We start from the raw sequence: 16987 nt of genomic DNA on the forward strand, positions 1-16987 counted from the left end.
TCTTTTGTTATTTAGAAATGGCTTTGATAGGTCACTTTTATTGAACCTTCCAAGTATTGTAAAGTGGTTTACACACATTATCTTATTTGATTAGAATAAGAATAACGCAGATTGATTCCTATACATCTGTTTGTACTCCAGTACTCTTCCAGTGTTTGAATAGAATGGGAAGGGAAGAAAAAGGATTAAGTTTTTAATAGGCAGCTAAGAAAACACTGGGGAGCCTAGAATTTCATATTAAGATTCAAAATGGCCAATTCTACGAAAAGAGGATGGATTTCAGGATGGCTCTCATTTAGTATAACTCCAGGAATGGGATGGACATAAGTACTGTTCCCAGGTTCCATAGCTGTTCCTAAATGGGCTGGTTCTGGGACTTATGAAGAACCATGAGTTGACCCTATACTTATCAGTAACTTGTCATCATATCAACACCAACACAATCATGCTAGTTCACCAGTGTATTTGATACAAACCATAGATACCTCCGATGTATATGCCAGCACTATGCTAAGTAAACACTTTTACAAATATTATCTCATTTGATCCTCACAATGTCCTGATAGGTTAGATGCTATTATTATTCCCATTTTACTTTTGTGAAAACTAAGGCAACAGAGGTCAAGTGACTTGTTCAGGGTCACATAGCTAGGAAGTATATGAGGCCACATTTAAACTCAGATCTTCCCGATGTCAGGCCCAGTGCTCTATCCACTGTTTCACCAACTGGAGAATTTGTAAATAAGAATAAAAATTGTTTTTAATAACACTTTTGTTTTTTAGCCATATGGGGACTCCTTTTAATGGTACAGATTACAATCCCTGTATTCCTAATCTTGTAGGATTTTTTTTTCTGTAAATCCTGTAGCTCCTGGGCTTTTTCATATTTGGTGGATACTAGTCCCAACACTCTGCCTGTCCATCTTTTATTCTAAATTCTTTATATTGGTTTCCCTACCTAAATTCTTTCTGTTCTCCAATACATCTTCCACACAGTTTCCAAAATGATATTCCTACTATACAAGTCTAACCATGCTACTCTTATCAAAAAACTCTGGTGGCTCCTTATTCTCTGGAATAAAATTCAAACCTCTCTACTTGGCATTTAAAGCCCTTCACAGTGTGACTCTAGCCTGCCTATCTAGGCTTATTATATGACTCCCCTTCATGTACCCTATATTCTAGCCAAATTGGCCTACTTACTTTTTCCCCAAGTATAACATTTTGCCCTTTGTCTCCATGCCTGGAACACCTACATGTCTGGGATTCACTTGCTATTCTTCTTAAGAATCTTAAGCTTGACTCAATTGCCACCTCTTCTGGTCACTGGCTTTTTGTCCCTCTCCCAAAATTACTTTGTCCATATTCCATCTGCGTACTCTCTGCATCTCCTTAAACATCAGCTTCATGAGGGTGATGGGTTGTTTTGTTGTTGTTTTGTCTGTTTGTTTGTTTTGGTTGTACCTGGCCATACCTGGCACATAGTAAATGCTAAATATCCTAAGGGAGCTTAGAGGCATGTAAATAGTTTATGGTCTGAATCAAATACACAGGAGAATTAGAATCATTGTCATTAATGTCATGTTATTGATAATTATACAGTCAATTCATGATTCTTTGTAGTTATTCAATATTTATGCATTCAGTAAACATCTGTTAAACTCCTGCTGTATGCTAGGCACTGTGCTAAGAGCTGAGGATACAAAAAGAATCCAGAATCGGAGCTTACAATCTAATGGTGGAGACAGCATGAAGCAAACATTCAAAGCAAGCTACATACAAGATAAACAGGAAGTAATTAAGAGAAGGAAAGCGCTGGAATTAAAAGGGGTTAAAAGGGCTTCTTGTAGAAGACAGGATTTTATTAAAGGAGGCCATGGAATTCAGTAGTTGAGCAGAGGAGGGAGGACATTCTAGGGATGGCAGACAGCAAGAGAGAATTCCATAGTCATAGAATCACTAACTCATTGGCCCAGGAACGATCATGGAGCTTGGGAATGGCCATTAATGTCCGTCTCATTGCTGAAGTTACATTTAACAAGATCCACCTAGACTGTATAGAGTTGGCCACTGAATCTTAACACAAAATCCTAGGCACCTTCTTTCTTTGTGGGCTGGCTATAGAAATTTCACCACTCTCTAACCTGCTTAGGTATCTAGACACCTATACCCTGGAGGCAGGTAGGGAGAAAGCATTTTTGGAAGCTTTGGAGTTAATCTCTTTAAGTAGCTTTGTCCTTGCAATGTTTGCTACCATTGGCCTGCATTGTTATTCTCTTTATGCCTGGGTATGGGTGTGGGGGTTGGAGAAAATGGGTCTTATTTGTCCTTGAGGAGATTGGAGTTCCTTTGCAAGTTTCTCCTTCTTTGTGTATCAGTTTGTTGCTGAAGGGTTTATTTGGGAGTTCCTGAGCAGTGGTTAAGAATTGACAAATGATGAGCTAGTACTTAGGCTAGTACTTAGACTGGTATGGGAGAATATTTCTGAGATCCAGCTTATATTTGGCAGTAAAAGAACCTCAGGAGAAGATCATTGAATTATACATCTAAAATGGAAAGGGACATTGGTTTCTTTTCCTGTCCCCATTTTATAAAAATAGAAACTGAGATTCAGTGACCTTAAATGACTTGCCCAGAGTCACAGAGAAGTGGTATTTGAACCTGATTCCTATGACTACAAGTTCATTGCTCTTTCCACGGCACCCTCCACAGTAGGAATAATATAAATTCACAGAAAATTATGGAGAAAATTCTTTCATTCTCAAAACTGTAAATGTAATATAGTACAAAGAGGACTGGATCTGGAATGAAAGGATCTGGACTCAAAGCCCACCTCTGATAATTGCCACCCATATGACCACAGACAATTCCTTATAACCTCCTTGGGCCTAAATTTTCTCACCTGTAAATTGAGGGGTTTGGATGCAATAGCCCCTGAGGTTCCAGCTATAGATCTGGGATCCAAGGAACCTTCATTAAAACTTTAGATAGCAGCAGTGCCAACTAATTGGAATTTCTTTTCATTTACTTTGTCAACTCTTTGTTAGAAGTATTAATGAAATGTTTCATTTTCATTTGGACTAGGTAATCTCTAAAAGTCTCTTCTAGTAAAGTTCTGTGGTTCTATTCCCCAAATACTATGAAATAGAAGAAGCACAGAAGAATGGGATAATAATCATAAGGACCTGCTTCAGTCCTGGCCAAACTAACTAGCTAACTCCCCAGAATGGATTGTCAGCAGGTTACCTCTGACCCAAGGCTCTCCTCATCTTGAATATCACTATTGATTGGAGGCCACGCACATCCCCTCCACCATCCTCAGCAGCCAGGAAGACCCAGTCTCCCCTGAGTGAGGAGAATTTCCCTAAGTTCATTTCCAGTAAGAACCAGGAGGGAAGGGAGAGGGAATTTTTTTTTCTCTTTTTTTAAAAATTTATTTAATATATTTAGTTTTCAGCATTGATTTTCACAAGAGTTTGAATTACAAATTTTTCCCCGTTTCTACCCTCCCCCCACTCCAAGATGGCGTATATTCTGGTTGCCCCGTTCCCCAGTCAGCCCTCCCATCTGTCACCCCACTTCCTCTCCCATCCCCTTTTCCCTTCTTCTCTTGTAGGGCAAGATAAATTTCTATGCCCCATTGCTTGTGTATCTTATTTCCTAGTTGAATGAAAAAACTTTTTTTTGTTGTTGCTGTTTTTGAACGTCTGTTTTTAAAACTTTGAGTTACAAATTGTCTCCCCTCTTCCCTCCCCACCCACCCTCCCTAAGAAGGCAAGCAGTTCAACATAGGCCACATGCGTATCATTGTATAAAACCCTTCCACAATACTCATGTTGTGAAAGATTAACTATGTTTTGCTCCTTCCTAACCTATCTCCCTTTATTGAATTTTCTCCCTTGACCCTGTCCCTTTTCGAAAATGTTTGTTTTTGAATACCTCCTCCCCGCGTCTGCCCTCCCTTCTATCATCCCCCCTTTTTTATCTTCTTCCTCCTTCTTTCCTGTGGGGTAAGATACCCAATTGAGTGTGTATGGTATTCCCTCCTCAGGTCAAATCCGATGAGAGCAATATTTGCTCATTCTTCCTCTCCTGGCCCCTCTTCCCTTCCTACAGAACCACTTTTTTCTTGCCACTTTTATGCAAGATTCTCCCTCTCTCAATATATTCCTCTCTTATCCCTTAAATTGATTTTATTTTTTTAGATATCATCCCTTCATATTCAACTCACCCTGTGCCCTTTGTGTGTGTGTATATATATATATATATATATACATACATATATATATATCTACATATATACATACATAGATACACACATATGTATATATATGTATACACACATATATATGCATATTCCTTTCAGCTACAATGATATTGAGGTCTCATGAATAATACACATCATCTTTCTATGTAGGAATGTAAACAAAACAGTTCAACTTTAGAAAGTCCCTTATGATTTCTCTTTCTTATTTACCTTTTCATGCTTCTCTTGATTCTTGTGTTTGAAAGTCAGATTTTCTATTCAGCTCTGGTCTTTTCACTGAGAAAGCTTGAAAGTCCTCTATTTTATTGAAAGTCTATATTTTGCTTTGGATCATGATACTCAGTTTTGCTGGGTAGGTGATTCTTGGTTTTAATCCTAGCTCCATTGACCTCCGGAATATCATATTCCAAGCCCTTCGTTCCCTTAATGTGGAAGCTGCCAGATCCTGTGTTATCCTGATTGTTTTTCCAGAATATTCAAATTGTTTCTTTCTGGCTGCTTGCAGTATTTTCTCCTTGACCTGGGAGCTCTGGAATTTGGCAACAATATTCCTAGGAGTTTTCTTTTTGGGATCTATTTGAGGAGGTGATCTGTGGATTCTTTCAATTTCTATTTTAACTTCTGGCTCTAGAATATCAGGGCAGTTTTCCTTGATAATTTCTTGAAAGATGATATCTAGGTTCTTTTTTTGATCATGGCTTTCAGGTAGTGGAATTTTTTTTAAAAAAGGAGGTATAGTCCTTTTTCTTTTTACTGGAAACCATAGGGAACCTTGAGTTTTTCCAGCCCGGCTCTCCCCTTCCCACCTCCTGCCCCACCCCCAAAGCACCAGGAGCAGAAATGTTTTGGGTGAGTCTCTCTAGGGATACGGGTGATCACTGAGCAATAAACCCCATCAGAGGCTTTGCAATTTCCTGCCCAGGAAATACTGGGACACTTTTCTTAGGGGAAGAAGTCATGAATCTTTTAGCCTTTCCTGCATGGACCCCTGATCCTGTCCAGACATAAGAGGCACAGAGACCCCTCAAGGCAGGTCATTATTTTGACCTTCAGGTTGGCCTTGGTTAAAAGCTCCCTGTCCCACTTCCCTATATACAGACATATGAACATGTATACATATGTGTGTGTGTATGTATATGAGATAGAGATGTATTTTTGTTCTAGGATTTCTATTGTTAAAAAAAAAAGGAAAAAGTGTACTACTGATTTACCTTGGGCTTTCCAAAGAGATGCTGATAATTGTATGATGGCGTTAAATAGAAAAGCACTAGAAAAAAAAAAAGGAATGGGATAATAATTGTAATCCCTACGTTAGAGGTTTCCTCTTGACCTGAAGGTATAGGGCATACTTTGGGTGAACTTCTCAAGCTCATTGCTTCCATGCAGATAAAGGTCATTACTGCCACCTTCAAACCTGCTACTAGCAAACATAAAGGTATACCCAAACTCAAAATAGGAACAGGTTTATTTAGTGACTCTGGCATATAGATATGGCTCATATCTGACAGAGTCCGTAGGAAATCATGGTACCCTCCGTTAAGCAGCTCTTACTTCAAGGCCCATCTAGCCTGCAACTGTTAAAGCATTCCCACAGTGGTAGGGGTTCCTAAGGGGGCCTTTAGGCATTGCACCTCCATGGCAGTAAATGCTCCTTTCTACAACCCCTCTGTCTCTGTAACTCACTTAGCTATGTCTAGGGCTAGCTATTTTGTAAGTGCCTTCTGAGTAGGGATTGTTTTATTCTTTAGCTCTCCAGAGCCTAGAATAGTGCCTGGCACATACATGTGCAGCTGGGGCCCCATATTTGAAAGTCATCTTGTTTCTGCCCTCCACCTGAGAAGTTTTCATATATTTATGTCCTATCCCTTTCTGCCTGGTTGCTTTTCTTAAAAGCACTAACTATTTGTTATAACTTATTCTGCTCCGATCTCCATATATTGCCTTAGATTAAACCCTTATGGTAGCTGGAGACATGTACTGTTTATCTTTGAACTTGGGTTCCATATGGCACCTATCTGTAAGATTCCACCAGACTGAAATCCTTTTCCTATTCAAAGACTTTGACTTCTGTTGTACATTCCAAGTTCCTGTTTCCCATGAAGGTTTCCAGCTCCCTGGCAGAAGTAAGATAATAGATACAGTCTGGAATCAGTGAATATTTCACTTTTTTGCTAGCCTTATTAGTTTGACCAACATCTCCGTGTTCTTTGGTGGACTTAATTATTCAGCTGCAGCCACCCAGTTAGTTTTTTACATATGACCTCCTTTATTAGAGATTTATAATAGGAAAAAAACATAGACAGCAGTTAACATCATCTTAACCTCTTGATGCTGAGAAGTGAGACAATTCTCCCCTCCTTTAAGGACAATATACTCCTAAATAATTTTAAAAGATTAATTTTATTGCATGGAGATTGTTAATTAGTACTTTATTAAAGGCAAAATTGTCAGGCTTTTAAAATATGAACATTATGACAGTGGCACTATAAACTGAAAAATGTTTACTGGCATTTAAAATAACAATAGTTAATACATTTTGTTTTTTTGCGATTGGTGTATGAAACAATAATAATGCCAGTTGATATTTATGTAGCGCTTAAAGGATTACAAAGTGTTTTTTCATATGAAATATTTCATTTGAGCTTCACAGCAAACCCTGTGAGGTAGGTGCTACAGGTATTATTTTCCAGATGAGGAAGCAAGCTGAGGAAAGATGAAGGCCTTCTCCTGAGTGGTACAACTAGTAAATATCTGATGCAGGATTCAAACACAGGTCTTCCCGACTTTAAATACGGCATTCTATTTTTCCAGTTGCATCTACATTTTACAAAATAAATCACTAATTTTAATCCCTGTCCATTTTGCTGTGACATTCTGAAAAGCTGAACTTTAAATGTGTAAGATCACTAGATGTCACTAGAGTCCTATTTTGTTCTACTGATTCTGGGAGCAACATCAGACAGTGGAGAAACAAGACAAAATTGCCTGTCCCCTTCTGTGGATAGGATGGATGATTTCTCAAGCAGTAGTGATATTCTTTCACTAAATTCAGATGGAGATGGAAGCAGTGGACTTCGGGATCAGTTTGGCCCAAGTTGTTTACAGCCATTGCAGAAAAACATGGCTCATGGAGTCAACTGCATGACTTCTTGCATTTGGAAGGAAATTACCAGTTTCCTATCTTTAAAACTGATCTCTTGGTCCTGCCTACTTTACAGTTTTGTGGTGAGGATTAAATCATAAATCTGATTTGATGGATACGTGGTCTTATTGATAAAGGGTATCCTCTCCAAAGATGAAGATCATAACCATCCATACCTCATTCTGTGACTCACTTATTCATCGTGTCCTTTTATTAATTCCCAACGGGTCCTCCATTCAGTGTACTGGGGGGCCTACTGCTAGGTCTTGTTTAAGCAAAGTAGCACCTTAGACCCTCTTGTTCAACAAGGGATCTCCTTTGCATATATTGAAATCATTGAAAAACTTGTTGAAAGATGCAACAGTAGAGAACTTTGGCTCTGATTATTAGTGTCAAATGAGGCAAAAAAACAGATAGCTAAAATTGCCAAAGATGTTTGCTACAATTGTGAAAAATACAGACTTCTGTGGTGAGCATGGAAAATCAGACATTTATTCCTTCTCTACCCTAACTTCCTTACTTGACCCTCTTCTGCTTTATCTTGTACATCTATGCCTCTGAACTGACTCCCATTTCTGGATTTTTCTTCCTTATCTTTACCTCATAGAATCTTTACCTTCTTTCAGAAGCACAGCTCAGGCACCACCTCCTAATGGAGGTCTTTCCTAATCCCAATAACTATTCATATTCTCCTACCAAAATATATTTTGCATATGCTCTGTCTATATTTAGTATATACTTATTTTAATGAAAAATAATGTCAACATACAAACCAACTTTTAAAATAAAAATATAACATTATAGATTTTTAACTTACAAAAATAATCATATTAATGATGTTAATATGTTGTGTCGGCCTGTCTTTTGGTGCAATGTTTCTCAAAATGTGTTATCTTTAATGACACTGCATATATACTGCATATATTTCTTTTTCAACTATTTAATCTTTTTGCTTTTATAATCTGTCCCTCTCATGCTCTCCAATTAAACAAATTTTAAAATAAAATAAAATAGAGCCCTCAGAATTGATATACATGCATGCACTTATCTGTGACATGTTTCTCCCCTCCCCCCATTAGAACATAAGCTTTTTGAGGGCATAGACTTCTTTTTTTTTAATCCTCAGTTCCTAGTGTTGTCCCTGGTACATAGTAAGCATTTAATAAATGCATGTGGAATTGAACTAAATGTTTAGGGTTATTTTTAACTTAGTCAACAGGTTAGGGTTCCTGTTAACTAGTGAACTTTCCATGATCTCTTATAAGGTCCTTTGGTTTGTGGGAGATATTCACTGCTATGGCAGAGATAAACATATGTGTGGGGGTTGTGCCAAAGGGTTTTGTGTGCCATTGCACACTCTGGGTATCCCGGAATCATTTAACAAGTTCTGAGAACCTGCTTTGCTCCTATAATTGTCTAAGTGCTGTGGAATTATAGAAATGTAAGACAAAATCATCGTTGAATAATACTTATTAAATACATTGTCACAAGAGTGTTACTTTAGGGATTAAAAAAGCGAGGGAGAGATAAATGACAAGTGGGAAGAGTGAGGAAATACACCAGATGTGAGTTAGACCAATCAGTCAGTGAGCATTTTTTTATTTATTACTATGGAAAACAAAGATTTTCCTTGGAAAGAGCAATGGATTTGGAGTCACAAGACCTAGCCTGAAGTGCAGCTACATGCTAGCTCTGTGGCTTTGGGCAATTCACTACACCTCTGAGTCTTAATTTCTTTATTTGAACAGTGGCAGTTTGTTTTACCTCCCACATAAGGTTGTTGTGAGGGCCAATAAAGTATATAATGCACTTTGCAAACTATAAAACACTATGGAAACATAAGATACAGGCTGAGAGAGAATTAAAAGGGTGAGCAAAAGATTTTGGGTGAGAACAAATGTGCTATGTTAGGAAGACTTCTGTCCTACTGAGAGAGTGTCTGTACATGGGGAGTGATGGCTGTGGAGGAGACAGTGCAGCTGATGGCTCTGCTGATCCATCCCCTAAGCACCTGGACTACAGATCTGGGTCTGAAAGGGATTTCAGGAGTCCTCTAGTCCAACCCCCTCATTTTACAGAAGAGGAAACTGAGGCCCAGAGAGGTTTAGTGTCTTGGACATGGTTATGCCTGGTATCATATGACTGTCTTCATGTTCTTTTCATGTGTTAAGAGCTATTTTTTCAGTATGTAGTAGCCATTAAAATTAATTCTACTTCATGAAAATGAAACAGCTCTGCCTCACTTAACTCCAACTCACTTGAATGTCAGGACATCACTCTTCTGATGTCTTTGGTCACTTTGGAAAACAAGGACCAACAACAACAATGGGAGATCTGATGAGTAGGGTGGAGAACTGAAAATTCAGAATTGAAAACTGAGTGGAACAGGGCTGGCCTCAGGAACGAAATGGGATTGGACGAGGAGTACAGATAGTTCTGGGAATGAAGTAGGGTTGGCACTAGAGGTTAAGGGGCAATTTGGAAAGAAAGTTGGGCTAAGAGAATGGAGATGGCCTATAGAATGAGGAGGGACTTATGTAGGGAAAGTTCTCATGGTTCAACATGTTTTACGGTAGAGATGATAGAACTTGTTTTCTTTGGTTTTTGGTGGTCTTGAAATAAAAGTCACAATCATCCCTGTTTTTTGAGGCAGCTCTTCTTGACCACTAGATGGCGAGATTTTACCATCTTGCATTTTAGAAGCAAAGTAGTGAAATGTCTTTAGCTTAAATCACCAAATAACATTATCTTTTGAATAAGGTGTTTGTTAAACGTTTGAGTTGTTTTCGTAAAGATGAAGGTAGAGTAGTTCTGAAAATGTAGTCTTGAGACTGTGCAATTATGCAATAGAATCCTGGTATTGAAATTAGAGAACCTCAGTTCAAATTTAGAACACCTGTGTGATTATGCATAAATCACTTAACATCTTGGGGCCTCAATTTTTTTTTTACAGGGGGAAGGTAGGGCAATTGGGGTTAAGTGACTTGCCCAAGGTCACACAGCTAGTAAGTGTGTCAAGTATCTGAGGCAGGATTTGAATTCAGGGCCTCCTGACTCCAGGACAGGTGCTTTACTCTGCTCAGTGTGCCACCTAGCTGCCCCAGGGGCCTCAATTTTTTTTTAACTGTAGGATGACATTGTTAGACCTTTTTCAGTCATTTTTCAGTCGTGTCTGACTCAGTTCTTTACCTCATTTGGGGTTTTCTTGGCAAAGATTCTAGAATGGTTTGCTATTTCCTTCTCCACATCATCTTACAGATGAGGAAACTGAGGCAAACAGGGTTAAGTGATTTTCCCGGGGTCACACTAGTAAATGTCTGAGGTCAGATTTAAACCCAAGAAGATGAGTCATTCTGACTCCTGGCCTGGCATTCTATCCAGTGTGCCACAAAGCTGCCCAGCGTAGGATTAGAGGGTTTTTAAATCTCTCAACAAGCATTTAATAAGTATTCACTTTGTGTCAAGCACTTTGCTAAATGCTGGGGATACAAAAAGAGGCAAAAATACTGTGCTTGTTCTCAGAGCTTGAATTCTGTTTAGACAGCATGTAAGTAGCAAATGAGATATATACAGACTTAAAGGAACATGATATCAGAGGGAAGCTGAGTGGAGAAGGTAAGCAGGCAGAGCATTCCAAGCATTAATATTTAAAGCTGGGAAAATCAATTAGTCTAAGCATTTAAAAAAAAACCCTTTGTTTTTTTTACTGATTTTCTGACTTGGGGCCAGTCTTTTCTACACACTCTGCCTCATTTTCCCTATATTTAAAATGGCATGATATCAACAATTTTTATGAAACTGTGGGGAATAGGGAAGTTTGTTTTAATATACTTTGTAATAGACAATAACAGAAAATATTAATCAGTACATTTACAATTATGATTTTCTTTCGTTGTAAATTCCAATGTTTACTTGAAAGCAGAAAGTAAAACATTGTCCTTTAAAGATTTAAGTAGTAATATCCTGAAAATTTTAAGGATTTGTGCAGTGTCGTTATAGCTGCCATGTAATAACAACGTTGCCAAAGTTGTGGATTCAGTGATTTTATGGATCAGTTAGTTTTAGTGTATTTGCTATAGCCCTAGCCAGCCAGCATACAAATATGTATTATTAAGGAAGACTAGGAAAGATAATATGATTGAATCAGAGTAAATCCATTCCTACTACCAGAAAAACGATTCTGAGCACATTCGTGATAGGTGGTAGTTACTTGGTGTTTTCACATGTGAAAAATAGCCCATTATTATATTAGACACCTATTGTATCAGTTAAATCTGTAGTACGAGAGCTACTCTATCCCCTCTTCTGTTTCTTTCTTCCTTATTTTCCTCAACCCCATCCTGCCTACCACTTCCTCTGTGCCCTCTAGAATCCCTAGCCTATAGTGAATGAACTTCCCCTCATTCTAACCCTCTTTGTCTCACACCTCCCCTCTACTAATCCATGACCACACTACCTAACCTGTGTATCACTGGGCGTCCTTTCTGGTACTTGTTCAGTTTTTCAGTGTCCGACTCTTCGTGACCCCATTTGGGGTTTTCTTGGCAAGGATTCTGGAGTGATTTGCCACTTCTTTTCCAGCTCATTTTACAGATGAGGAACAGAGGCAATCAGGATTAAGTGACTTGCCCAGGGTTACACAGCTACTAAGTGGCTGAGGCCATATTTGAACTCAGGTCCTGATTCCATGTCTGGCACTCTATCCACTGCACCCCCAGCTGCTCTAGCTACTTCCTGTCCCTTCCTTCACACCCCAACACAAACTTTTTCTGGAAGGAGAATTAGAGTATACCTTGTTCCCCACTGACGTTTCTGGGCTCTTCCTTTACCATCAACTTGGCCCCAACCTATTTCTCCCAATGTAATGGACAGTATTCCCCCTTCCACCCTCTTCAGTCCACCCAAACTGTCATTTCTGCTACCCTACACATGCCTTCCCATCTCTCAATTCTTTGCCTTTGCACTGGCTATTCCCCATGCTGGGAGTGTTCTTCCTCCTTCTGCCTCATGGAAGCCCTCCTTTCCTTCAAGATGTAGTTCAGACATTTTATACATGAATCATTTCCTGAGCCCCCCAGTTACTAGTACTGTCCTTCCCAAACCACCTTGTATTTAACTACTTAGGATTTATTCTTTTTATATTTATTCTGTATGTACTTTATTTTGTTTATTTTTAACATTCATTAAAATTTATTTTTTAATTTCCAAATTCTCTCGCTCCCTCCTGTCCCTTCAGCACCCATTGAGAAGGCAAGCAATATGATATCAATTACTTTATATACTTTTACATGTAACCGCCTCCTCCATTAGAATGTAAGCTCTTTGCACACAGGAATTGTTTCATTATTTGTAGCTCTAAGGCCTGGCACATAGTAGGTGCTTAATAAATGTTTGTTGATTGAACATTTACTAGACTCTAAGCTCCTTGACGATAGGAACTGTCTTGTACATCTCTATGTTCCCGAAATTCTTTTTTTTTTTAAATTTGATTATTATTTATTTATTTCAGCATTGATTTTCACAAGAGTTTGAATTACAAATTTTCTCCCCATTTCTACCACCCCCCACTCCAAGGTGGCTTATATTCTGGTTGCCCTGTTCCCCAGTCAGCCCTCCCCTCTGTCACCCCACTCCCCCCCCATCCCCTTTTCCCTTACTTTCTTGTAGGGCAAGATAGATTTCTATGCCCCATTGCCTGTACGTCTTATTTCCTAGTTGCATGCATCTGCTTTTAAAACTTTGAGTTCCAAATTCTCTCCCCTCTTCTCTCCCCACCCACCCTCCCTCAGAAGGCAAGCAATTCAACATAGATCACATGTGTATCATTATGCAAAACCCTTCCACAATACTCATGTTGTGAAAGACTAACTATATTTTGCTCCTTCCTATCCTATCCCCCTTTATTCAGTTTTCTCCCTTGACCCTGTCCCTTTTCAAAAGTGTTTGTTTTTGATTACCTCCTCCCCCTATCTGTCCTCCCTGCTATGGTCCTCCCCCCCACTTTTTTATCTCCTTCCTCCTCCTTTCCTGTGGGGTAAGATGCCTAATTGAGTGTGTATGGTATTCCCTCCTCAGGTCATATCTGATGAGAGCAAAATTCACTCATTCCCCCTCACCTACCCCCTCTTCCCTTCCTACAGAACAGCTTTTTCTTGCCACTTTTATGTGAGATAATTTACCCCATTTTATCTCTCCCTTTCTCCCTCTCTCAATATAGTCCTCTCTCATCCCTTAATTTGATTTTAGTTTTTTAGATGTCATCCCTTCATATTCATGATACTCAGTTTTGCTGGGTAGATGATTCTTGGTTTTAATCCTAGCTCCATTGACCTCCGGAATATCATATTCCAAACCCTTCGATCCCTTAATGTAGAAGCTGCTAGATGTATTCCTGAAATTCTTTAACCCAGTGCCTTGGATGTAGTAGAAAATATTTAATTGAATTACATTGCAAAGGAAGTAGCTAGTTCTCTGTCTAGATACCCTATCAGCCATTTTCTGTGAAAGAAATATACCATGATGTGACAGTGGTCCTCTGTATCTCCCAAATACCTCTTCCAGCTGTCCTCCTTTTCGCTATGGTGTCATATCCTACTGTGACAAACACATAATGCTTTTTTGGGATAAGTACCTTGGGATATAATTTATCAAAAATGAAACCCAACACTGGGGGGATTGTGGAGAAACAGGTCTTTTTATTTATTACTGCTGGATTTTCAAACTTGTAGGATCTTTTTGGAGAGCAATTATACAGTGAAAGTTAGAAATAATGTTTGATCTAATAATTCTGTGGTTGGTTAGATGCCTTAAAGGTGTTACCAAGAATAACAAAAAGAGCTATCTAGTCAGTGATTTTCATAGCAACATCATGCCACTGCAAATAACTGCATACAACTTAAATGTCAAAAGATGGAGGCACAGTTAAATTGTGCTAAATAATGCATTGGACTACTATAATCTCATTTTGACTATGAAACATGGGTATGAAGAACTCTGGAAAGAATTTTATAAAAAATGAGAATAAATGATAGCATAATTAGAATAACAGGTTACACATTAAAACTGTGTGAGAGGAAAAGTTAATGATGACATAAATGGATGAAGAAAGAATTTTGATGTGAACTTAGATTGAAAAGTTATACTTTTTGCCTTTAAATTCATCTATAATGTAAAAATTGCTAAACTGTTTAATTGGTTATGTTGATCTTCAGTAGTGTGTTCTTAATGAAACACTTAATTTTAAGAAGTTAATTATAAATCTGTTCACTGCGGAGAAGAAAAACTGATAATGAAATGATCCTTTGTGTAAATCCTGCTTATAGCATTATTATTGTGTGACTCCAGTATAGTTTTTAGTTATCAATAGTCACCAAGTATTTATGAATACTTGTGTTCAAAGATGGGTGAGATTTAGACAGGGAGCAGTTTATGTAGGGGAAATGGTGTGAGCAAATGTATATTTGTGTTGTTTCTGAGCAGCCAGAGTAGTTCAGTTTGTTTGGAGGAGTTGTACATAGAGAAATAGAAAATTGAAGAGGTATAGCTACAGGCCAGGTTGTGGAGGACCTTGAATGCTGTAGGCATTTGGAAAGATTTTTGAGCAGGTGGTTATTGAATGACGAATTGCTCAAGAAAGACCAATCTGGCAGTGTTTTGTGTGACAGTATAAATGAGATATCAGATAGGAAGGGAATTAGCTTTCAAAGCCATACTTCCGCCCCATCCTATATGTAATTTTCTTTTCTTTTACTTTCTACTAAGCTTGCACCTTGAAGCTCTTGGGTTTCTCGGCCACATTTCTACTTATGCCTAGCATGAATGCTCCCTCTAGTTTACCCAAGGCAGAAAATAATTTTTTCAAAAAGGTGATTGTGATAAAGGAAATAAGGTGAAATAAGAGAAACTCACAGAACACAGTAGTATCACATTATGGGAACCCGGAATTTTTGTATAGCATTTTAAGAATTGCAAAGTGCTTTTGACATATCTCATTTAATCTGTGGTACAGTGGAAAATACACTGACTTTGGAATCTAAGCAGTTGGATCTAGGTTCTGCCTCAAATACTTCGAGTGACCCTGGGCAAGTCATTTAATCTCCTTGGGCCTCAGCTTCCTCATTGGTAAGATGAGGGTCTTGGAGCAGGGGTGGGGAACCTGTAGCCTTGAGGCCACATATGGCCCTCTAGATGCTTAAGTGCGGCCCTTTAACTGAATCCAGACTTCACAGAACAAATCTCTTCAATAAAAGAATTTGTTCTGTAAACTTGAATTCAGTCCAAAGGAGTCACCCAAGGACCTAGAAGGCCACATGTGGCCTCAAGGCTACAGGTTCCCTACCCGTGGACTAGAGGATCCCTTCCAGCTCTAGATCTTTGATCCTATATCCAACCCCATGAAATAGGTACTACAGGTATTATCACTGTTTTTTCAGATGAGGAAACTGGAACTAGAGAAATTAAGTGATGTGCTGTTGGCATATAGCTAGTGTCAAAGGAGAGATTCAAATAGCCTCTCCCTAAAGAGGTATGATAATATTTTCCCAAGATATTTGTTAACCCAGCTATAACTGGCCAGCACGGTTTCTCAGGCTAATTAATTGATTCTCTTCATATCTTGTGATAACTTCTCAGTGTGGCCAAGTCTTTTTGGGGGGGGGGGGCGGATCCTAGCATGTGTTTCTCTTTGATCCTATCTAATCTGACTCCCAGTTACATTTTCTTTCACAGGTGACATCCCTTTCCTGGCCCCTCCCAATTACATGGCTAGGCCAAATAGGCAGAAGCTGTTTAGATGCACTTTCCTGGGGTCATTTAGTCCACATTTGCTACCCATAAGAAAAGGGTTTATCCAAAGTTGTTCATACCAGTTTACATACACAATAAAGCAGCTGGGTGTTGTAGTGCTGGGCCTGAAGTCAGGAAGACTCATCTTCCTGAGTTCAAATCTGGCCTCAGACACTTACTAGCTGTGTTACCCTGGGCAAGTCACTTAACCCTGTTTGCCTCAGTTCCTCATCTGTAAAATGAATTGAGAAGGTAATGGCAGACCATTCCAGTAACTTTTCCAAGGAAACCCCAAATGAGGTCACAAAGAGTTCAACGTGACTAAAATAACTGAACAACAATTATTCAATAATAAACCCCTTTACCAGCAGCAGTAAGGAAAAGGTCATTTCTTTGCAGATGGATGGGAGAGAAACTGTCGACAGGAGGAATAATTAGGAGGCCTACAGTAGTTCAAGCTTGAGATGACAAGAGTCTAGATCAAAGTGGCAATGGAAATGAAAAGAGATAGATGTGAGAGATATTGCAGAGACAGAATTGACAGAACTTGGTGACTCCATGTTTGGGGAAAAGAAGTAATCAAGGATGATAGTAGGATTTTGATTTTTGATGAATGATGTTATATCATTAAGAGAAATAGAAGAGTTCAGAGGGAACTTGTGTTTAGTAAAAGAGATTTTAGTTTTTGATGTGTTTGGTTGCATACCCTTATTTAGGTAATGAATACCGCTAGAGTGCAAATTACCTGCGTCTGTTGCTGCATTAACACCTCTACCAGTTCAAACTACTAATTT

At 38.8% G+C, this 16987-nt stretch overlaps 1 protein-coding gene across 1 annotated transcript in view; it reads left to right on the plus strand.

Moving 5' to 3' along the window:
* The window catches only part of MCPH1 (microcephalin 1), a 341986-nt gene that overhangs the window by 9037 nt on the left and 315962 nt on the right, over positions 1-16987 (plus strand). The window lies entirely within an intron of this gene.

Source organism: Trichosurus vulpecula, chromosome 3 (genome assembly GCF_011100635.1).
Source record: "Trichosurus vulpecula isolate mTriVul1 chromosome 3, mTriVul1.pri, whole genome shotgun sequence".
NCBI lineage: Eukaryota > Metazoa > Chordata > Mammalia > Diprotodontia > Phalangeridae > Trichosurus > Trichosurus vulpecula.